The following is a 26,401-nucleotide window of genomic DNA, read 5'->3' on the forward strand; positions in this document are numbered from 1 at the left end:
TAGTTGGTTTGGTTTTGGTTTCTTTTGAATTTCGCGCAAAGCTACACGAGAGCTATCTGCTCTAGCATTCTCTAATTTAGCAGTGCAAGACTAGAGGGAAGACAGCTAGTCATCTTGGGCTACTCTCTTACCAATGAACAGTGGAATTGACCGTCACATTATAGTCCCCTACGACTGAAAGGGCGAGCATGTTTGGTGTGACGGATATTCGAGCCCGTGACCCTCGGTTTACGAGTCGTCACTAACTGCTCCTTGCAGGTATAACCTGTATTCGTCGATAAAACGTACAGCTAAAACATAACAAATGATTCACGGAAGGTTCGTGGAAAGTGAGCAGCACAGCCAACAATAACGCTGACTAAAGCCAGGATTTTCTATATAATTTCGTAAAAAATGAGAGATTCCATCAGTTGTCTGGTCAGTTCCTTAAACTGTGTTGTAACGGGAAAAATAAAATTACTCAGTGTGGTGTAACATGATAATCCCACAGACAGTGAATGATATGTAACTAACTCAGTAATTTGAGGGTTAAATTACTATTGCTGTGGTCCTTAGATTTATTTTTCAACACATATAGAGATGGCTCTAAGAAGGGGAATAATTTATTTGCTCTACTTGTAAAAAACTAAAAAGACACTTCCTTTATCCTCCAATGAAATATCGAATGGAAGATTTTTTATTCTTTTTAGTGAACAAATATTTGATGGAAACTCATTTTTTTTGCTCTGGTGAAACATCAGATGAACACTTGGATTGTTCCTCTAGTTAAAAACTCATATGAACAAACTGCTTGTTCTTGTGGTGAAAAAATGAATAAATATTCCTATCATCAGATGGAGACGTTTCTTGGTCTTCCGCTAAAAAAAATCAGATGAACATTTTATTTGTACCTTTGGCGAATATACCTCAGTGGGATAGACGACAAACCTTTGGAGTTACAACATTAAAATCAGGGAATTCGATTCTTCTTGGTGGACACATAAGAATAACATAGCCTTTGGCGAGAAACACCAAATCAGTAAAGAGAACGCAAGAACTAAAAACATGTAAACACATATTCTTCCTCTTGTTACCTCCCCCTACATTTTGGTAACAAAATTTTCTAGGTCAGCAATTACCCTAAAATGTGTCAAATTTCATCATATTTTACGAAGCCTAATTTGACATGTTATGAATATGGAAAACACCCTTTCAGTATTTCGATTTTATTTTTACCTTTTTCTGTGTACAGACACGCTTTTATTCCTAATATTATTATTTACAATAAACCCTAAACGTACTAATAATAGTTTCACTGGATTGCAGTTGGTGTCTTAGAAACAATGGTTGCTTAGATAGCCTAAAATCAGGTTCATTGTTTCGCCAAGGTCTTATTTTTATTTCAGAATTTTAAACCTTTTGTATTGCTTCATGCCATTTCTGCAGTTACTTGATGTAGGAGAGTAACTCAGAAAGATGTTTACTATTTTTATTTAGAATACTTTAAGGTTGATATTTGTTGAATTGTGGGTACATGCTACCAATGGGATGTTGTACACGTGTTTTGATTCAAGTTCATTAATTTCCTGTTTAAGTCTGAGTTCTAAGTAGATGAGATATTTGTACGAGATATTTTTGTAGCATTTACAATTAGGTGAATTAGCACTTGCCATTTCTATTAAATGAGGTGAAAACCAGAATAAAACTACATATATCCTGATTCCTCCTTCATGTTAAACCTCGGGTTTTAATGACACCTTCTTCTTATCAACCTCTTGTAAAAAAACAAAGCTTATCTACTAGTAGTTAGTGATGTCTTCAACATCAGTGAGTGTAAATATTCTGAATAAATATTGTGTTATGTCTCGTTTCATGTTATGTATGAAGTACATCTAAGAAGATTCTCTCATTAGCTTTTTCATAGTTTAAACATAATTCAAATACCGTCTCATCTCGTAGTCTGTAATAAATTGCATTAGTCTGTGACAGTCTGTATCCATTGTGAAGTAGAATTCCATGTCAGCCGAGATCCCTAAATCCTTGAAAGTATTTAATTCAATATGAATTAAATTGATGAGCTTTCGTTATTTGGACTAATTTGAAAGAAACCTTTATTCACTGTTAGGGCATTTATGAGACACCAAACTCTATTCTAATAACGTGACATGAGAAGAATTATTAGAAGTGTGTTACCCAACACATGTAGCAGGTCATATATCAGTTCAAGAAGAAAACCCTTGTCATACACAGTAAGAATAGCTTTCTGTAAATAGACTAGTCTGTATCAACTGCTACATCTTCATGTCCTAGTTGATTAACAATCAGAAAGGAACATTTGAATGCTGTATGTACTGTCTAAACGTCAGTGGGCTGGCATCAATATTTAGATAATATCCTACTGCAGTTGGCGGAGGTACATTCTTGTTACGTAACTAGGTGTTGAATGGACTCCAATCCACTCTAAATATAAAGAATGTGTAATATAAAAGTAGAATATGTACAAGTGAGTTTAAGTGCTGTCAGACATATTCTTTAAAACTCCTAGTAATGTGTAAATGTATTGATTGTTTGTAATTAAACAAAACTTTATACAATAAATTATTTGTGCTCTTCCTACCACGGGTTTTGAAACCCGGTTTCTAGCGTTGTAAGTCCGTAAGCATGCCACTGTGTCACTAGGAGACGTAAGTATATTGAATGAGTTTCTACCCTTTAATATAATACAGTTTTACATAGAGTGTTTGAATAATTTTCATAAAGAAATCTCCAACATCACATTCCTTAGGCAGCGGCAACAGAAACAGCTAAGAGTATGGCTTGTTCAGTGTTAACAGAAGATGGTCTTTAGTTATGTGGCTTGTTCAATGTTAACAGCAGCTGGACTTTAGTTATACGTCTTGTTCAATGTTAAGAGCAGATGGTCTTTAGCTATGTGTCTTGTTCAATGTTAACACCAGATGGTCTTCAGTTATAGGTGTTGTTCAATATTAACAGCAGATGGTCTTTAGTTATGCGTCTTGTTCAATGTTAACAGCAGCTGGACTTTAGTTATATGTCTTGTTCAATGTTAACAGCAGCTGGACTTTAGTTATATGTCTTGTTCAATGTCAACAGTAGATGGTTTTTAGTTATATGTCTTGTTCAATTTAAGAGCAAGTTTTCTTCAGTTATGTGTTTTGTTCAAAGCAACAGCAGATGGTATTTCGTTAGTCGGATTCATAACAGAATTTAAGATTATTAGTCCACTTCCTATAGGATTGAATGGAATCATCTTCTCTAGAAAAGTTAGAATCATGGTTTAATGACTGGTGGCACTAACATCAGGTGATCCTGGTGATGTTGATGTTTGAGAATATGATGCTGAATGATGTTGTATTGATACAATGAGTCTACTATGTCAGGCTACTGCTATCCCAAAAGAAGGAATTAAGAATGTGTGGCCGAGTGTTTACAAATAATGTGATGTATTGTTCCTTTATGACCTATTTGGATGATATAGAGAATTTGATTTTGAGCAACTTTTTGCATGGTATATCGTAAGTATAAGATATACTAATGAATATGAAAATTATCTGTGAGCTCTTAATGAAATTCTTCACGTTAATCAAAAGGAAAATAGTTTAGGTGTTTGGAGATTTGGATACATTATGGAGTAAGTCCTGTCCAACGGTGGATACTCTTTGATCAAGTTCACCTTTCGTAGGTATTTGCTCCAATGTGCTATAGTCATCTCTGATCTCAGAGATCATCCATTGCCTGCACTTGGTAGTTGTAAAGATCATATCACCTGAAGGTGGCTAAGGCATTTAGTTTATTATTTCATTCAGTTCTTTGTGAAAATAGCTGACAACACTGTAAATTTCTCAAATGTTAACAAGATCATCAGCTGTGAGGAACTTCTAAAAGTGATCATCATATGTGGCTAATATCTTAGGTGTTTGTTAAGTACCAGATTCAATAACTTGTCCTTTAGGAGCTCAGAACAAGACATTATATCTGCTTCACTTCTTACCCCGGGATGCTAGGAAACAAATCTCGAAATATTTCTTAGAGAAGTGAGACATGATATTGTCGCAGATCATTCATTTTCAAGGTTTTATGATCAATGATGACACATCTGTGTATTTCGCATAAATGCCTTCAAATGTATATGAAATGGAACAGTTATAATGACAATGTACTTCTGTTGCAATAGAGTCTTTGTAAGAAGAGGGACTTGCGCAATACACGGTCAAGAATATACGTCAGAAGCTTTGTTTGTTTGTTTTGGAATTTCGCACAAAGCTACTCGAGGGCTATCTGTGCTAGCCGTCCCTAATTTAGCAGTGTAATCGTCAGAAGCAAACATGAAAACTATACTGAAACAAACGTAGGTATTAAAATAAACGTATGACGGCAAATCCGTTACAATCAACAATTCAACAATATTGAACCACGAGGTTCCAGGTAATAACGTTTCTCAAGCTCTCGTCTACTTTCAGTAACTTCGAAACAAATATCTCTGAAAAGAATTGAAGGACAAAATGGAAACCCGAGGTAAGCCCAGCTAAGAACGCCTTCATTCTGGAAGCTCTATTTTAACTAATTTGCTGCTATCATGTTTCAGATATAGTAAATACGAGACGGTATTGCATGTTGTACATGATTTTATTACGAATTTAAGCAAACTGTTGCAAGAGTGATGCACAATGAGAAACTAATAATACGGAAGTGAGATATGCAATTTCTAATATGATAGTGTGATACAAAATGTATAAGCACTGATAGAACTTTTCCAGGTTGTTGGAGAGTGAGATTAGGGTAGATATTGAAATGATAAACTTTGACCTATTTCTAGAAACATGCAGAATTATGAAGTAGTCATATATTTCAATGTTTTGATATGAAAAATGTGAGCTCGCCAGAGGTAACACCAAAATAAAAATGAAGCCATTTTTCAGAATCAATGTGGTAACGTATTTTCTGACTTTCGTTACTTGTTTGTATGTTTAGTTTCGTAATTGTTAATTATGATTTAAAAAAACAAAAGCATATAGTAACATCTTATAAGTGTTAACACTGTATATGCTGTGTTCATTCATTATATTCTATCTTGTATTGCTAGATACAATTATTAGATACTTTTCACGTTCTATAATAGTTATTAACATTGCTTCTTCTTTGGAAATTGAGATAAATTCCTATCATTACGCTATGTGTCTAAACGTAACCTGTAACTATATCTTTCAGGAATGTTTTTCCAAATAGCGTTTCAGCTGGTTTATGGTTTGTTTGGCATATCTTAGGGTTGAACTGAGAGTATCTGCAAAGTGCAGTTATCGAATCACCGACACCAATAACAATAAATGTTTCAAAACAATATGCGTGAACGTGAATAACTGATAATTTCTAAAGTCATCGATAGATGGCAGAAGTTAAGTAAATAACTATTCACAAGAATTTTCCTATTATTTTATTTTAGTGATCAGCCTGTATTAATTGAAATATTGTATTATTAGTTTAAGCGAGACTTGTGCACAGAGCTTTTGACTCAATCAGTCTACTTCCCAATTAACCTTCGGTTACAAACATTTGATAAATACAACTTAGGTTTTAGATAGTTGTGGTAATTGTACTGGTAAACAAATAGATTAGTTCAGTTTATGCTAAAATCTTTATAAAGTTATACAACTTATAAAAGTTATATACTTGTTTGTATATAAGACTGCTTTTACTACTTCTTTCATTTCAAAACCGAAAAACACGATAAAGGAAATCGTAAAAAGGCTTCACCAACTTTGGCAATTACTTCAAGCCACCAACCCAACTGCCGCCACGTACCACTCTGCTATCTATTGACCAATTCATGCAAACAAGTAGAAATACTTCTACAACTGATCAAGCCACCCAGATCGACATCTTTGAAACTAACGATTCATCCATGTAAGCAGACACCGTCATTTATGCCACCAAGTTCACATAGGCTAAACCTTACACGAGTAAAGACCACCGTTGACCACTTTCGGCGAACAACCTTCATGAAATCTTCTAAAACTTCGATTCCACACGCCTATACATTCCGACCCTATAGCTTTTGACGGCTTCTTCCCTTTCAACCAAATCTATTACCATGATTACAACAGCGATTACGAATATAGCCGTTCCTTGAAAAGCCTGCAACGTTCTGATGGTAAATATCTTCTGAGAAAATAATGTAATGTTTCTCACTCTCATCTTTCCCTCCATAAATGTCTTATTCAGTCCTTTTCTTCCCGATAGTGACCCAGGCATGTTTTTTGGCATTCCTGTTTCTTCCAAGATTTGGTTTTATGGATCCTTGTCACTTTAAAAGATTCTATGCCTCACAAGGGTCATTTGGTTTATGAATTCTGGGTTCAAGACTCTCTGGATTCCTCCTGACTGCTTGAAGCGTCTTCAAACATGTCTTGAAAACACAGTCTGCTTTAAGTTAAAACCACAAAACCTCAAGTACAGCCCACATCAAAATCACGACAAAGGCGAAGAGAAATTAAAGTTTCATTCCGAAATTCGTGTTACGTATTGAATTGAAATAACTGATAATAGCTGAAAAAGGACAGGCCAGTGTTCTCTCGAAACACGTAATATGTTCCATCATCAGTAAAGGTATTCCTTGCGCTCATAAATCGATGTTTGCTTACCTATTATTATATTGGAATAATAATGCTCCTTTACTCAAGTAAGCACCATCTGCTGACCACAACGAGAACCAAAACTAAAAATCTACTCTGTTGTGAGTTCTGCTAAATAAATAGTATGTATAAAGATCAGAACGAATTCTTCTATCAGCAAAGTACTTAGCTGCTAGCGATATTTTCGATTGCAGACATAATGATATTTGTTTGATTGAAGTTAGCCATTAAACCATATACTAAACTAATAAAACAAAATAATATATATAATAAAATACAATGATGTTAACGATAATGGCATGAAAGAAAGAACAAATTACATCTTACTTACAAAACACACAATTATTACTTATTACTTCCATATACTGTCGTCGGTAACAAGTATTTGAAATGTTATTTTTAATTCTACTTTTTAACGAAATAAATTTAGAAAAAAGTAACCTTTGCTAACTATTTCAGTTGATTCCAATTCAAGTACTTTTGTGTTTTGTATGTACAGTAATTTGTAACTTATTTTCTAATACATTAGACTATTTGATTCATTAACACCTTTGGAATAAAGATGTTTTATTACATATTCACGTTTGTTTGTTTTTCAAATTCATGCTCTTTCTGCATGTTGTTAATCTAGCCCGTGTTGACCAGATATCTCAATGTCGTAATCACGTGATTATATTTTACACAGGTAATGGTTACGTACTGTAATTTGTAGAGCTTCTACGAATTTATGCTATTCAAACAAGTAATAAAGAAACACGTTTGTGTCTTTTAGAGCAAAGCTACATTAAACCATCTACTGTATCCATCGCTAGAAATCGAACCACAGATTTTTATTGTTGTAAGCTTGTAAACGTGTCGCTGTCCCACCAGAAGACATGTACAAGCTGGTTTGAAATGGCATAGAACAATATATAAACTACTGGTTGAAGTATGTTATCTGAGAACTTACAAGGTACGCCACAAAGATCTTTGCCTAGCTATAAAAGTAGGTGTCCACATAGATCTCGTTCTTGGAAGGATTCATTTTTCACTCCAGCAACCAGTTAAATTCTATGAACTTATAAGAGGAAATAAATTAAAAAATATAGATCAACTATCCTAGCTCTGCAATATTCAGTACCGATGAGAACCTTTGATCAATACCAGAACTCATCAGGTCAGCTGGGATACGCCAGCCATATTAACGGTCTAGACAATATTTATGTCATTAACCTTTATGATTATCGACTATTATGATGTAAACTAGATTAGGTTCATGTAGATAAATCACAAAAAGTGCGTAATGATGAAACTTTTTTTTTACTTTACTTATATTATCCTTGAAGTTATAGAGAAAGCATCTAAAATAAACAATGTTATTAAATTCCACTCAGTTTATTAAAAAAAAAACCCTGATTATCAAGTGTGAATTATGGCATACAAAACAAAACAGTCATTAAATGAATATAAACTACATGTCAAATTGTACTTTAATTTCTCACAATTTGTATGTGTGTCTGAAACAATTATGTGTAATAACAGACTTTATCCTTGGAGAAAGAACTGTTTGAATCAGACTTGTCGTTTCCAAACATGCAAAAAATTCACAGTATCTTAAAAACAAAACAGAGTACAAACTATTCGTGATTCATTTCATTATTTTCGTCATGGGAAGTAACACCCTTATATTCTTTTCTCCCCACCTTCGTTTGTATTATTCACTAAAATACGTCATGAGAATATAAAACAAAAAACAAAAGCGAAATATGAACAATGTTAAGTATAAATCATAAAGTTTAGGTATAATAATATAAATTTTATATTGTTTGCTGAAAACTTACTTTTGCCACAGGCAATTTACAATTTACAAAGGAACCATTAAAATAGTATAGACTAAACACTAAAACTAAATTTTGCATCAGAAATGAAAAAAAAAAGATCTAATATATGTTGGCTTAATACGATTGCTGTCATATAAGGAAACAAAAACTTAATAATCCGTTTGCCTAATATAAACACAAAACTGGCATAATTCTATTGTAATATTTTCAGACTAAAATATGTTATTTCTGAATTTATAAATCTTTAATTGGGAGGGAGTCAGACAGAACAAATATAGCCCATTGTGCAGCTTCACTACAATCAAACATATATTTTCTTCTGTCTGAAAGATCTGTTCTAGTCTGAGAAAATGTATCCTTCGGGATCTAGCGTTACAATAGAGAATAAGAGAGGTTGTTACCTCGAAATATCCCCTGACATACGAATGAAGAAAAGTGTTGTCTGCTTTCGTAGAATAGGTAAAACCTTACCGTTATCTTCACTACAAACAAAAAATAAGTTCCTTTGAATTAATTATTTTTACTTATCATTCAGAACAGGCAAACCAGTGAGAAGGGAGCTTCACAACCTTCTTGACCGATGTATTATGTGGAAACCACACATACACTAGAACAATTGGTTTGATTTCTTTTGAACTTCGCGCAAAGCTAAACGAGGGTTATTTGTAGTAGCCATCCATAATTTAGCAGTGATAGAGAAGAGGGAAAGCAGCTAATCAGTACCACCCATCTCCAACTCTTGGGATAATATTTTACCAATGAATAATTGGTTTGACCATTACATTATAATGCTCTCACGCCTGACAAGGTGAGCATATTCAAAGATTCGAACTAGCGACCCTCGTATTGCGAGTCGAGCGTTCTAACCGTCAGTCCATGCTACACTCACTAAAACAAATGACAAATCTTAAAAAGCTCAATACTAATATAAACGAGTAGCAGTATATGATATATCAAACTATAAGTCATCACAGCATCATATATTGTCGCATAAGACGTAAATACTAGGTTACAATAAGATAGAGGTAGTTAGCACTAAACGTTATCTATTCACCTCTTTACTGATTATTCATTAATGCGTAGTTGGCCCTACAATGGAGCTTTGTTCTTAAAACTTCCGACCCAAGCTCGAATCCTTACGATGCCACAAAATATTCCCCAACTTTAAAATGTGTATGCGTTATAACAGTGAAAATTAATAATCTATATTGGATGGTAAGATCCTGTTGACTGGTTGCCTAGTCAGTAGTTCAAAATTAGGGACGTGAGTAGATAACTTTAATTATTTTACTATAAACATAAAATACAAATAATAGGTCATTCAACAATATCTAAATTTCTACATATAAATACAATACACCATTAAGTTAATATAAGACATATAATATTTTGTTTATTATTTTCACTTTAAAATTTTACTTATGTTTGTGTGTTACCTACAAATATATTTCCATTTAATTTTCTCTAATATCAGGCAACTTAACTGTTTTTGTTGGGGTATTTTTTTTCTACCAATTCCGTCCGAGATTTACAAACTAATTTAAGATACATCAGAAAACATTTTAAGTTTTTTTTATCTGACACTAATAGCATTTGAAATAAAACTTTCTATCATTACTGAATCATTTCACGCGTTTCATTTTTAATTACTAGGATTCGCAAAATTTAGAGAACATTTTATAATTGTAGGTAATTCAACACATTTATAAAAAGGGAAATCCCCTAACTACTTGATTGCTTCCTTCATGCGAAAATGTCGTACCAAAGATCTCAGATAGTCGCAGTCCCAATAAATTGGTGACGAATTTCATTCGGCACTTTAATTGGTTGAGTTGTTGTTTGTTCGTTTTTTTCTAATTTCGCGCAAAGCTACTCGAGGGCTATCTGCGCTAGCCGTCCTTAATTTAGCAGTGTAAGACTAGAGGGAAGACAGCTAGTCATCACCACCCACCACCAACTTTTGGGCTACTCTTTTACTAACGAATAGTGGAATTGACCATCACATTATAATGCCCCCCCGGCTGAGAAGGAGATCATGTTTGGTGCGAGAGGGATTCGAAACTGCGACCTTTAGATTACGAGTCGCACGTCATAACTCACCTGGCCACGCCCGGCCTGTGAGTTGTTGTAATGGAAGTTTCTACAAAGAATGCAGCCAGCACAAATTAGTTTCTGTTCTTCAATATTTTGTTTCAAAATATGGAAACTAAACATATTAAAAGTCCTCATTTTTGGTAATATCTATTTATCCATCTACACCTACCTATCTATTATCGGTCTATCAAGGTAAAAGATAAGCTTTTCATAATTCACTACTGATTTACTAATTTCATTTGTTGTGCATGTACACACACCTTGGCCTACTCTTTAACCATCGAACATTTGGATTGATCGAAACAATATAACGGCCCCTCGGCTGAAAGAACGAGCCTGTTTGGTGGACGGAGATTCGAACCTGCGACCCTCAGATTATGAGTAAAGCGTTCCTAATCATCTGGCCATGCCAGACCACACAAAACAATTAAGGACGTTTTAACCTCCTTGGAATAACCTAATGATGACCAAAGGAAGTTAAAATGTTGTTACTTGTTTTGTGTTTTCTACGTACCACACATATTTACTTAAAGTAAATTCCTCGTCATCACGAATTAATATGCAATAGTTATGGTGATTAGCTACAAGAAAAATATATTTTTATAATCCACCCAACGAGAGTTAATTCACAAGCATTTCTAAGTAGAAAACCAGTCAGACGCTTTGTACGCAAAGAGAGCATCAACAGCCTCCAATTTCTCACCCAATCTACAGACTGTACAATTTCAATGTTAACACACTTAAGACAGATATTCAATAAAAAGATATTAATGATTTCTCTACATAATACAATCACAGAATCACACAATCAGCTTTGGTCCTCTCCCAGTTTTAATTTTTCTTCTACATCCCTGTATATAATAATTATAAAATAGTTTTGAAGCAGAATAAAGAGTGTGGATGATAGTTTAACAGAACTTGTGAAAACCTTTATCAAGATATCTTGTAAGGATGTTCCACATGAAGTGTGGATTCATTAATCTACCCAGCAGTTCAAAATTACCGTAATATATTAGGATATCTGAATTAGACTAAAGCAAGGCATGTGATCATATTTGAAGGAAGTTTGACAGTTGACGATAGAACTTACATCCATTAAAATCACCGATAAAGATCTAAAAACACCATACAGAAATTCAGGATAATCACTTCACGCAAAGTGAGCCCCGGCATGGCCAGGTGGTTAAGGCACTCGACTCGTAATTCGAGGGTTGCGGGTTCGAATCCCCATCACGCCAAACATGCTCGCCCTTTCAGCCGTGAGATGCTATAAAGTAATGGTCAATCCCACTATTCGTTAGTAAAAGAGTAACCCAAGAGTTGGCGGTGGGTGATGATTACTAGCTGCTTTCCATCTAGTCTTACACTGCAATATTAGGGTTATCTGTGCTAGCTGAACTCCCTCTGACGGTATTCCAGAAGAAGTGAAACGAATAATTAAATAATTAATTATTTAGAACGGAAGATGGAAACTACAAGACAGTAGTTATTTCGACTGTATCGTGAAAGGACATATTACCAATAACTGTTGGCGTAAGTTGATAGGGATTTAAAATTCCTTCCAAAGGATGTCAGTAAAAGAGAACTGTTATATATGTTTGAACACAGTCATCACTATAGGAGTGTAAGGAATAAACAGATGGTATTTAAAGAGTGAGACATCACCATAGTGACGACTTCAGTCAGATGAAGGAACCGGTAAGAGTGAGTAATTGAGACATCGGACAATAGGAATTAGCTGAGCTTATGGGCGAGATCTTACTAACAAAACTCCATTTACTCTAAAATATATAAACTGTTAATTATTTATAAAAACCAGCACACGAGATAATGGATTCGTTGATGAAAATCCTTGAAACATGTTGATCAATACTGGTTCTACAGCGACAACTGTTCAGTATTGGATTTAGTAATAAACAGAGAAAATTTCATTTAGAGAGAAAGAATTATTATCGATTAATTCGAACTGCAAGTGGACATAAAATTACAACAAGAAGAAGGTTACAGTTCCTGTGGATAACTTCTCTGCGCTTCCTGATGACGAGAAACCCACACGAAATAAAAATTTATTCGGCTGGTATGGGTATCAGTATTTTAATTAAAATAAAGTACAGAATAACGTTTCGACCTTCTTAGGTCATATTGATGCTAAAACAAAGACCTGAATATGATCTAAGAAGGTCGAAACATTATTCTGTACTTTATTATAATAACAATTCTTACACCCGTTCCAGCCGTCTTCAGAATATATTCTCTACACTTCATACTGTGTGGATAATACATACCGAGAATGAGTGCATATTTGAAAATTACTGATTTAGAAAAGCGGTTTTGAAGTTAGGGTAGTTTCAAATTGTTTTATAGCCTACGACAAGGAAACAAATATACATTATATAACAATTACACCGCTAGAGAATGGACTTCAGATAACTACAAAGATTGGTGCACAGTGTTATGAGAAGAGTCGACCTTGAATGTAACAGACAAGAAACCAGAAGAAATATTAAGTGTTCTGACAATCTTTCGAAAGACGTCGACAGGAGATCAGATAGTTGTTACATCTCTAGCAAAACTTTAGCTTTCGGCAAACTAATTAAACATGCATGAGAACCTGTTGAGACAACGTCCAGATTATAAAGAGAACTACAGACATAAAAGGATTCGTTCAACCATTTACCATAGAGAACTCGCCACGTGATAAGACACAAAATGAAAACGAAGGACAGAGATCGTTTCGTTCAAGTTCCACAAACCACGGAAGAGTAAAAAGATCTTGTTTCTTTTTTCGTTTAATTAACGATTTAGTACTGATAATTCCATTAACAAATATTACATCTTCATAATTGTACATTAGAATACATAAATAAATATGGAACTTTAACACACTTTGTTCCATTTGTGTGTTAAAATTGTTCTAACGATTTCAAAGTCTTGGAAGGCCCAGAGTTATAGGTTTTCTTTTTGAGTGATTTAATTTAGTCTTTTTTTTTTTTTCTAGATAAAAGGTTCGGTATGACGTAATTATTCAGAAATTCCACACTGTTTAAATCTTACGTCACATATCCAATTTTCGAAAGACTTTTGGAAAACTAGTATTTCATAAAAATACCACAGTGAATTAGTGGATGGGCTGGTTAATCACTTAGGAGTCAGTCTGTTAGACGGTGTTATATACGACGGAGGAAATTTAACAAGCAATATTTAGTTTTCTCTGTGAGTTAGACATGTGGATTAGTTGGTGTTACTTTGTGAAACTATGTATGCTGGAAGAAATGAAACATTTTCTATTTCTTGGATTTTTTACAAATTAATTAACAAGAATATACACAGTGATAGAAACAGTAACATAATAACTCTTTTGGTATGACCTTGATAACAGATTATTTAAGTATTCACATGTGGGTTATATATCAAGTGAAACAGTGGTATATCTTCAGAAATAAAACGCTAAAATCATAGGTTCGATTCCAGTTGGTTGACACAACAAATAATACGAGGTGACTTTGGTATGACAAAACAAACTTTAAAAATGTCATTGATTTTCAAAACGTGAAATTTGTTAATTCTAGATCTTCAAATTGAAATCGCTATTTGTTTACTCCAGCGCAACTCACTTTCCAGACATGAAATCATCACCATGACTTGGATATTTTAATTAAAATGTTTTTCGATTTTCTTTCTGGTTCTAATAAGGAACTAACTTTGAAAGTGTACTTAATGGCAAACCTGCCTTCACGAATTAATTCAAACAGATACTATATTTCATTGATACTTTTTAAAAAGTTTAATACACTATGAGCATTTTGTCATTTACTGCACGAGATAAAAATAAATAAATATATAAATAAATAAATAAATAAATACGATCTTAATTTGAAAAATACACAACAGATATTAAGTATTTTAACAGAAACAAATACGTGATTTAAACTGGAGACATGGAAAATATATTTTAAGTGAAAAATTGCTCACTCGTTGAACCCAAGTGGTATAAATATAGCAGCAATCTTCAAGACTTCGAAAATATATTTAAAAATTCCAAGAAATACTCTAACATATCGTATTGAAAAGAGAAAGCAAAAACAGAAAATTAACATGCTTAAAAAAAACAACAAAAGTTGATCCCTGAAAGGCATAAGTTACACAGAAATACGAGTATATTAATTAAACAACACGATTCAATAACCTAAAGTTTACAACACTGCATCTCAAACAATAACTTTAAACAGAACTTATAAAGTCTCGTTGTGGCTTGGATCGGATTTTGGGATCACCTCAATATGTTTTGACCCCATGAGCTGGATGAGCTGCCGAGAGCTGAAAGTGACGAATATTGTCTTGGAACCAGGCTGCTGAGGAACGAGTTTTTCGTTATGAGTTATAGTTTCACCTGGTTTGATATCCCTGTAATGGTACAAAATTATGTTTTGAAAAAAAACATAATATAGCCATCGATGTGTAAACTTTGTATTGTTTTAAACGTAGTTAAACAGGTAACATTATTCAAATTCGATGTTAATCAACAAACTTAATCATAACTAGTCTCTGAACTACAGTTGTTCGACTTAAGAAGATCTTAATTGAGTTTTTTTGTGTATGATTATCTCACCATTTAAATTTGGTTAAATGAAATTCTCCTTAAACAATATTATAAACAAAGTTTTTTATCAACTTCTCACACATTGTCGCTGAATTCGTTTATTTTAGAATTGTTATTATAAAGTAAAGACGAATGGTATTTGTTTGTTCGTAAATTCGGATAGGTTTAAAGAAATTTTGTGTGAAATTAAATTTACTCAAATACGGAGAGTTACTTTATTTTAAGACACGAGAAAGCACATTTTCCACACCTGAACTTTGAATGGTACGGTCCTGCAAGTCCCGGTCCTTCAATATTGAAGACACAATCTTCCAGAATACGTTTCAGTGGGTTTTGAAAAGTGATAACTAATTCAAATGGTCTTCCAACCTCTGGAGTTCCGTGGACCTAAGTTAAATAATAATAACAGTACATTTCATTATCGAGGATTTATCATGGATTCTAGATATGGAACATAATGTAGTGTCTACCGTTATAATTCCAACAATAATAACTTTATTTGACCTTACCTCAAGACTCAACTTCGGTTTGTCCAGTACAAAATCGTCCTCACCGGACCAGGATTGCTGCGTTTCCATCGCTGTGGCCAAAGCGTAGATTTTTATCATGGCGTAATCCACCAGTTTGTCGAGATATTCGCTTGAGCTCAATTTAATTGAAAGAAGTTTCTCTGTAAATAACACATATTTAATATAACTTTCTATGTAAAACGAATCTCTATAATCCCTACAGACAGTTATTACAATTTTCCCTAAACCTATTTCTCAATGCGTACCGAACGTTAAATTCATTTGTACGCGTTTATGCTACACATTTTTCTTGTGACAACACCAGATCACAAGTTAATTCTATGTAATTCATTGTTTTTAATAATAAATATTGTGAATACATATCTTTAGTTACATCATCATTTTTCGTTACTTATATAAAGATAGAAAATTCCTGAACATTACTTCTGGGAAATATCAAATTTAACTTTAAATATATACATATATATATTAGAACAAATTTGTTGCTATGATAGAAAACATTCTATTAGAAACAATGGTGTTAATTAATTTAAGAACAGTTATGTTGAACTAGTACAACAGTGTTTATCATTTTAAATAAAGTTGTATTAGACTTCTACGTTACCGTACTGAACTACGCAATTACAGTTTTATCAGAACTCTATTTACTTCGTCAACACCCACACCTGTCCTGTTTATCAATTACCTTACATATGGTAATTAGATTATTCTATAAACAGCTCATGAGGTCTATCTTCTAATCAGTACAAATCATACGGATACAAGAAAGGTGAAACTAGGTAACATAAGTGTACCTTGCTTAGATTGAAGGATAAATTTATCACTCTTCCGTTTCAACATTTTAGCTGTAATTCCAGTGTAGTAAACGCTGCTGGCTGACAATATGGCTGACACTGTTCTGGGTTTGCTGCTCAGATTTTTAATCTTTATTGTTACATCGAATGGCCGTCCTATCATCACTTTCTTACTCTCCAATAGCTCGAATGAAACGTCTTCTTTTCAACAGGTCGGTCGAATCTGTGTCTCACAATATCGTTGTTTGTGGCGTTCAGTACAGACATTCTCTCTTCCTCGGTTCCTGCAGGACATAAACCAGTTTTATCAGGCAACAAGATTCTCTGGTGCAATTTTATTTTTCAAACTCTTTGTGTAGCTTTCCACTTAGAAACAAAATAAACAAACTCTCCAATACACAAGTGTTCAAAACGTTGGTTTATTTTTATAAACATATACTGGTTACTTACCTTCTTTGTTTTTATACTCGTAAGTGATATCCTCAGCATCCCTGTTTCCATAATCATCATCAACTCCAACCTTCTTTGTTAGTATAAGACGGCCCACACTATAAGTTTAAAAAAACAACAGTTTATCACACTCGTATTGTGCCTTTGAAACAAGCTAATTCTCAAATTAAGCAAGTTGTTGTTGTGAAGTTAAATCTAACATGGAACGGAAATGAAGTAAAGCCAGTCAGTTACTTGTTAGTAATTCACTTAACGTTTTATGTTTACGTCAACTAAAAATATATATATCTTTCAAGTAATACTTGCAGCTAAACGAAATAGCAAATTGAAATAGCTTTTAATTACATTTATTAACAATTGGATTAATTATCTTTGAGGAATAACCTATTATAAGAAAAGTTTGTCTTCTCGGGCCTATTTTTATTATGCAAGCAAAGACCAGCTTATAAATAAGAAGTGTGATTTATATAGATATAACAAAGCGGTATTTTTAATTGAAATGTATTGTGCTCAAAAACATGCATAAGATTTCAGGAACTGGAATTTTCAACCTTAACAGCACTTTGTTTACAAGGTGGCTGAACTGTGAGGTCGCAGACACTTGTATTCAGGTATACACGTTCCTGAGTTTTTACTACGGAACGAAATAAAAGAAGCCAACCAGAGTATCAGCCACTACAAGTGCCTTGTCCTCTGTTATTTTTGTAACGTGTTTATATCTGTGAATACGGTGTACATTCAGAAACAACATGTAACACTTAAAATTACGTACTGGCTAGTGTTTGTTTTCATTTTTTTCCACCCAGTTTCCGCTTTTCGGTCTTTCTGCCAGTACACGATGTCTGCATTGTCTTCAGCGAAGACGAAAGGGACGTCGTATCTGTATCCAACTTCTCCTCTTTTCACAGCTATTTGAGATGCTGGTCCTAACTGATAGATACCTGAGTGAAAATATCAAAACATATATCTAATTATATTCCCAGAACTTTAAAGTAAAAGTAATTTTTGATATTGCTTTAAAATTTCTTTATTCTAAGACTATGAAACTTGCTTTAACTGAGTTTAATATTAAATTGCAAGATCCAAACTGCAAGTCATCATACAAAACCACAGTTTTCGTATTATTCACACGTACGTAAATACATTTTCAAATATTTACATAGAAACTATAATTTTTATGAGTTGCACAATACCTTCGCTGGTTTCCTGTGGGGTGGCGTCAACTATTTGCCATCCCCCGTATCCTGCAGGAAGGTCAGATCTCGCCATCCAACACTCATTCCATACATGGAAGTTCCTGAAACACGAGTTGTCGAGTTAGTTAATACATCTTTGTTTCTTATTCAGAGGTTATCTGAATAAAGTGAACGAGTTTCCTGTTGTAAAACTAATCACAGAAGAAAGATTTATTTATATAAAATACTTAAAAATGTTTAACACATTGATTTCATTCCGTTCAAAACTCAGTGACAAAGTCACACATACTTAACACGTTTTGTGATCGATCGTTAGAGGATGTTCTTAAAAGAAAAAACCTGCTATAATGAGCTATTTTCCCCTAATTTTAACAGTTTAAAAACATTTTCAAAAGTTATTCAAATATCGTATATACAGTGTGTTTAGAAAGTTACTGTGCACTTATATATTTATTAACAGAGAAGTTTCAATATAGAATACAGGGGGTAAATATGAATGACAATTATAAACAATGTTGAAAGTGACCCCCGTTGGCATCAATACAGGCCTGGATCCTTCTTATTTTGTTTCTAAACACCGCTTGCAGTTGCTGTCTTGAAATAGACTGAATAAACTATGATTAAAAAACTGCACAGCGACTGTGCACCCTGTGTATATAACAAAAACAAATACAGAAACTCTTTATAAAACTGTACTAAAACGGCTAGTAATTAAATCTTATCTGAACAGGACGTTATTATACAACTATTTGAAACAATATTATCACATTAAAGTAACATAAAATCTTACATACCATATTGAATCATTTGTTCCTCCAGACATCTGATCTCCATTTTCGTTAAATAGTTTGTCAATGGTTAGTGTGGCGTCTGCATCATGAGCTGATACGAAGTTTGAAACTGGCCGACAGGGGAGCCCCAAGGCTCGGCAAACTGTAACCATAACACATCAAATTAAAGTTTTGATAAAATGTTTTAGCAACCGACAAAATTTTCGTAAGTACATTTTCGTGATGTACAGTAAATATTAAAACAATAACTTGGGTTATTGAAATCACTATATTACTTCTGTTTATCGCTTTTATGATGTGGAAAGAGATTCTTCGGAATGTAGTGATATGAACAGGAGGTTTTAAGATAGTGAAATGTTAATAATAATTTTGTGTGAATGTTAACATGAATGAAACAACTGTATCATCTTATAAATAGTTACCTTTAAATAACTTCTAAAACACTTAATAACTTTAATGGTTAATTCCTTTTGTAATATAGTTGTATAAAAATTGTCATCAACTTTATGTTTAATAAATGCTTTAAGAAACTATGAACATGACATATAAAGGCATATACGCAACATTAGATTAGTTTGTTGTATGTACATGTTAATAAAAAACCTGTTATGTCTGCTTGTGATAGAGTGTTTGAATAATTTTCATAAAGAAATCTCCAACATCACATTCCTTAGGCAGCGGCAACAGAAACAGCTAAGAGTATGGCTTGTTCAGTGTTAACAGAAGATGGTCTTTAGTTATGTGGCTTGTTCAATGTTAACAGCAGCTGGACTTTAGTTATACGTCTTGTTCAATGTTAAGAGCAGATGGTCTTTAGCTATGTGACTTGTTCAATGTTAACACCAGTTGGTCTTCAGTTATAGATGTTGTTCAATATTAACAGTAGATGGTCTTTAGTTATGCGTCTTGTTTAATGTTAACAGCAGCTGGACTTTAGTTATATGTCTTGTTCAATGTTAACAGCAGCTGGACTTTAGTTATATGTCTTGTTCAATGTCAACAGTAGATGGTTTTTAGTTATATGTCTTGTTCAATTTAAGAGCAAGTTTTCTTCAGTTATGTGTTTTGTTCAAAGCAACAGCAGATGGTATTTCGTTAGTCGGATTCATAACAGAATTTAAGATTATTAGTCCACTTCCTATAGGATTGAATGGAATCATCTTCTCTAGAAAAGTTAGAATCATGGTTTAATGACTGGTGGCACTAACATCAGGTGATCCTGGTGATGTTGATGTTTGAGAATATGATGCTGAATGATGTTGTATTGATACAATGAGTCTACTATGTCAGGCTACTGCTATCCCAAAAAAAGGAATTAAGAATGTGTGGCCGAGTGTTTACAAATAATGTGATGTATTGTTCCTTTATGACCTATTTGGATGATATAGAGAATTTGATTTTGAGCAACTTTTTGCATGGTATATCGTAAGTATAAGATATACTAATGAATATGAAAATTATCTGTGAGCTCTTAATGAAATTCTTCACGTTAATCAAAAGGAAAATAGTTTAGGTGTTTGGAGATTTGGATACATTATGGAGTAAGTCCTGTCCAACGGTGGATACTCTTTGATCAAGTTCACCTTTCGTAGGTATTTGCTCCAATGTGCTATAGTCATCTCTGATCTCAGAGATCATCCATTGCCTGCACTTGGTAGTTGTAAAGATCATATCACCTGAAGGTGGCTAAAGCATTTAGTTTATTATTTCATTCAGTTCTTTGTGAAAATCGCTGACAACACTGTAAATTTCTCAAATGTTAACAAGATCATCAGCTGTGAGGAACTTCTAAAAGTGATCATCATATGTGGCTAATATCTTAGGTGTTTGTTAAGTACCAGATTCAATAACTTGTCCTTTAGGAGCTCAGGACAAGACATTATATCTGCTTCACTTCTTACCCCGGGATGCTAGGAAACAAATCTCGAAATACTTCTTAGAGAAGTGAGACATGATATTGTCGCAGATCATTCATTTTCAAGGTTTTATGATCAATGATGACACATCTGTGTATTTCGCATAAATGCCTTCAAATGTATATGAAATGGAGCAGTTATTATGACAATGTACTTCTGTTGCAATAGAGTCTTTGTAAGAAGAGGGACTTGCGCAATACACGGTCAAGAATATACGTCAGAAGCTTTGTTTGTTTGTTTTGGAATTTCGCACAAAGCTACTGAGGGCTATCTGTGCTAGCCGTCCCTAATTTAGCAGTGTAATCGTCAGAAGCAAACATGAAAACTATACTGAAACAAACGTAGGTATTAAAATAAACGTATGACGGCAAATCCGTTACAATCAACAATTCAACAATATTGAACCACGAGGTTCCAGGTAATAACGTTTCTCAAGCTCTCGTCTACTTTCAGTAACTTCGAAACAAATATCTCTAAAAAGAATTGAAGGACAAAATGGAAACCCGAGGTAAGCCCAGCTAAGAACGCCTTCATTCTGGAAGCTCTATTTTAACTAATTTGCTGCTATCATGTTTCAGATATAGTAAATACGAAACGGTATTGCATGTTGTACATGATTTTATTACGAATTTAAGCAAACTGTTGCAAGAGTGATGCACAATGAGAAACTAATAATACGGAAGTGAGATATGCAATTTCTAATATGATAGTGTGATACAAAATGTATAAGCACTGATAGAACTTTTCCAGGTTGTTGAGAGTGAGATTAGGGTAGATATTGAAATGATAAACTTTGACCTATTTCTAGAAACATGCAGAATTATGAAGTAGTCATATATTTCAATGTTTTGATATGAAAAATGTGAGCTCGCCAGAGGTAACACCAAAATAAAAATGAAGCCATTTTTCAGAATCAATGTGGTAACGTATTTTCTGACTTTCGTTACTTGTTTGTATGTTTAGTTTCGTAATTGTTAATTATGATTTAAAAAAACAAAAGCATATAGTAACATCTTATAAGTGTTAACACTGTATATGCTGTGTTCATTCATTATATTCTATCTTGTATTGCTAGATACAATTATTAGATACTTTTCACGTTTTATAATAGTTATTAACATTGCTTCTTCTTTGGAAATTGAGATAAATTCCTATCATTACGCTATGTGTCTAAACGTAACCTGTAACTATATCTTTCAGGAATGTTTTTCCAAATAGCGTTTCAGCTGGTTTATGGTTTGTTTGGCATATCTTAGGGTTGAACTGAGAGTATCTGCAAAGTGCAGTTATCGAATCACCGACACCAATAACAATAAATGTTTCAAAACAATATGCGTGAACGTGAATAACTGATAATTTCTAAAGTCATCGATAGATGGCAGAAGTTAAGTAAATAACTATTCACAAGAATTTTCCTATTATTTTATTTTAGTGATCAGCCTGTATTAATTGAAATATTGTATTATTAGTTTAAGCGAGACTTGTGCACAGAGCTTTTGACTCAATCAGTCTACTTCCCAATTAACCTTCGGTTACAAACATTTGATAAATACAACTTAGGTTTTAGATAGTTGTGGTAATTGTACTGGTAAACAAATAGATTAGTTCAGTTTATGCTAAAATCTTTATAAAGTTATACAACTTATAAAAGTTATATACTTGTTTGTATATAAGACTGCTTTTACTACTTCTTTCATTTCAAAACCGAAAACACGATAAAGGAAATCGTAAAAAGGCTTCACCAACTTTGGCAATTACTTCAAGCCACCAACCCAACTGCCGCCACGTACCACTCTGCTATCTATTGACCAATTCATGCAAACAAGTAGAAATACTTCTACAACTGATCAAGCCACCCAGATCGACATCTTTGAAACTAACGATTCATCCATGTAAGCAGACACCGTCATTTATGCCACCAAGTTCACATAGGCTAAACCTTACACGAGTAAAGACCACCGTTGACCACTTTCGGCGAACATCCTTCATGAAATCTTCTAAAACTTCGATTCCACACGCCTATACATTCCGACCCTATAGCTTTTGACGGCTTCTTCCCTTTCAACCAAATCTATTACCATGATTACAACAGCGATTACGAATATAGCCGTTCCTTGAAAAGCCTGCAACGTTCTGATGGTAACTATCTTCTGAGAAAATAATGTAATGTTTCTCACTCTCATCTTTCCCTCCATAAATGTCTTATTCAGTCCTTTTCTTCCCGGTAGTGACCCAGGCATATTTTTTTGGCATTCCCATTTCTTCCAAGATTTGGATTTATGGATCCTTGTCACTTTAAAAGATCCTATGCCTCACAAGGGTCATTTGGTTTATGAATTCTGGGTTCAAGACTCTCTGGATTCCTCCTGACTGCTTGAAGCGTCTTCAAACATGTCTTGAAAACACAGTCTGCTTTAAGTTAAAACCACAAAACTTCAAGTACAGCCCACATCAAAATCACGACAAAGGCGAAGAGAAATTAAAGTTTCATTCCGAAATTCGTGTTACGTATTGAATTGAAATAACTGATAATAGCTGAAAAAGGACAGGCCAGTGTTCTCTCGAAACACGTAATATGTTCCATCATCAGTAAAGGTATTCCTTGCGCTCATAAATCGATGTTTGCTTACCTATTATTATATTGGCATAATAATGCTCCTTTATTCAAGTAAGCACCATCTGCTGACCACAACGAGAACCAAAACTAAAATCTACTCTGTTGTGAGTTCTGCTAAATAAATAGTATGTATAAAGATCAGAACGAATTCTTCTATCAGCAAAGTACTTAGCTGCTAGCGATATTTTCGATTGCAGACATAATGATATTTGTTTGATTGAAGTTAGCCATTAAACCATATACTAAACTAATAAAACAAAATAATATATATAATAAAATACAATGATGTTAACGATAATGGCATGAAAGAAAGAACAAATTACATCTTACTTACAAAACACACAATTATTACTTATTACTTCCATATACTGTCGTCGGTAACAAGTATTTGAAATGTTATTTTTAATTCTACTTTTTAACGAAATAAATTTAGAAAAAAGTAACCTTTGCTAATTATTTCAGTTGATTCCAATTCAAGTACTTTTGTGTTTTGTATGTACAGTAATTTGTAACTTATTTTCTAATACATTAGACTATTTGATTCATTAACACCTTTGGAATAAAGATGTTTTATTACATATTCACGTTTGTTTGTTTTTCAAATTCATGCTCTTTCTGCATGTTGTTAATCTAGCCCGTGTTGACCAGATATCTCAATGTCGTAATCACGTGATTATATTTTTACACAGGTAATGGTTACGTACTGTAATTTGTAGAGCTTCTACGAATTTATGCTATTCAAACAAGTAATAAAGAAACACGTTTGTGTTTTTTAGAGCAAAGCTACATTAAACCATCTACTGTATCCATCGCTAGAAATCGAATCACAGATTTTTATTGTTGTAAGCTTGTAAACGTGTCGCTCTCCCACCAGAAGACATGTACAAGCTGGTTTGAAATGGCATAGAACAATATATAAACTACTGGTTGAAGTATGTTATCTGAGAACTTACAAGGTACGCCACAAAGATCTTTGCCTAGCTATAAAAGTAGGTGTCCACATAGATCTCGTTCTTGGAAGGATTCATTTTTCACTCCAGCAACCAGTTAAATTCTATGAACTTATAAGAGGAAATAAATTAAAAAAATATAGATCAACTATCCTAGCTCTGCAATATTCAGTACCGATGAGAACCTTTGATCAATACCAGAACTCATCAGGTCAGCTGGGATACGCCAGGCATATTAACGGTCTAGACAATATTTATGTCATTAACCTTTATGATTATCGACTATTATGATGTAAACTAGGTTAGGTTCATGTAGATAAATCACAAAAGTGCGTAATGATGAAACTTTTTTTTTTACTTTACTTATATTATCCTTGAAGTTATAGAGAAAGCATCTAAAATAAACAATGTTATTAAATTCCACTCAGTTTATTAAAAAAAAACTGATTATCAAGTGTGAATTATGGCATACAAAACAAAACAGTCATTAAATGAATATAAACTACATGTCAAATTGTACTTTAATTTCTCACAATTTGTATGTGTGTCTGAAACAATTATGTGTAATAACAGACTTTATCCTTGGAGAAAGAACTGTTTGAATCAGACTTGTCGTTTCCACACATGCAAAAAATTCACAGTATCTTAAAAACAAAACAGAGTACAAACTATTCGTGATTCATTTCATTATTTTCGTCATGGGAAGTAACACCCTTATATTCTTTTCTCCCCACCTTCGTTTGTATTATTCACTAAAATACGTCATGAGAATATAAAACAAAAAACAAAAGCGAAATATGAACAATGTTAAGTATAAATCATAAAGTTTAGGTATAATAATATAAATATTATATTGTTTGCTGAAAACTAACTTTTGCCACAGGCAATTTACAATTTACAAAGGAACCATTAAAATAGTATAGACTAAACACTAAAACTAAATTTTGCATCAGAAATGAAAAAAAAAAGATCTAATATATGTTGGCTTAATACGATTGCTGTCATATAAGGAAACAAAAACTTAATAATCCGTTTGCCTAATATAAACACAAAACTGGCATAATTCTATTGTAATATTTTCAGACTAAAATATGTTATTTCTGAATTTATAAATCTTTAATTGGGAGGGAGTCAGACAGAACAAATATAGCCCATTGTGCAGCTTCACTACAATCAAACATATATTTTCTTCTGTCTGAAAGATCTGTTCTAGTCTGAGAAAATGTATCCTTCGGGATCTAGCGTTACAATGGAGAATAAGAGAGGTTGTTACCTCGAAATATCCCCTGACATACGAATGAAGAAAAGTGTTGTCTGCTTTCGTAGAATAGGTAAAACCTTACCGTTATCTTCACTACAAACAAAAAATAAGTTCCTTTGAATTAATTATTTTTACTTATCATTCAGAACAGGCAAACCAGTGAGAAGGGAGCTTCACAACCTTCTTGACCGATGTATTATGTGGAAACCACACATACACTAGAACAATTGGTTTGATTTCTTTTGAACTTCGCGCAAAGCTAAACGAGGGTTATTTGTAGTAGCCATCCATAATTTAGCAGTGATAGAGAAGAGGGAAAGCAGCTAATCAATACCACCCATCTCCAACTCTTGGGATAATATTTTACCAATGAATAATTGGTTTGACCATTACATTATAATGCTCTCACGCCTGACAAGGTGAGCATATTCAAAGATTCGAACTAGCGACCCTCGTATTGCGAGTCGAGCGTTCTAACCGTCAGTCCATGCTACACTCACTAAAACAAATGACAAATCTTAAAAAGCTCAATACTAATATAAACGAGTAGCAGTATATGATATATCAAACTATAAGTCATCACAGCATCATATATTGTCGCATAAGACGTAAATACTAGGTTACAATAAGAGAGAGGTAGTTAGCACTAAACGTTATCTATTCACCTCTTTACTGATTATTTATTAATGCGTAGTTGGCCCTACAATGGAGCTTTGTTCTTAAAACTTCCGACCCAAGCTCGAATCCTTACGA

General features: G+C 33.5%; 1 pseudogene across 1 annotated transcript; it reads right to left on the reverse strand.

The window, feature by feature from the left end:
* Positions 1–14,399: 14,399 nt before the first annotated feature.
* LOC143251161 (hemocyte protein-glutamine gamma-glutamyltransferase-like) lies at positions 14,400–19,072 on the reverse strand (annotated as a pseudogene). The gene is made up of 8 exons (XR_013028524.1): positions 18,908–19,072; positions 18,111–18,214; positions 17,690–17,858; positions 16,918–17,015; positions 16,468–16,751; positions 15,653–15,813; positions 15,394–15,530; positions 14,400–14,947 (listed from the first exon to the last, which is right to left on the reverse strand). The product of XR_013028524.1 is annotated as a hemocyte protein-glutamine gamma-glutamyltransferase-like (transcript).
* Positions 19,073–26,401: the final 7,329 nt, after the last annotated feature.

Source organism: Tachypleus tridentatus, chromosome 1 (assembly GCF_004210375.1).
Source record: "Tachypleus tridentatus isolate NWPU-2018 chromosome 1, ASM421037v1, whole genome shotgun sequence".
In the NCBI taxonomy this organism is placed as follows: domain Eukaryota; kingdom Metazoa; phylum Arthropoda; class Merostomata; order Xiphosura; family Limulidae; genus Tachypleus; species Tachypleus tridentatus.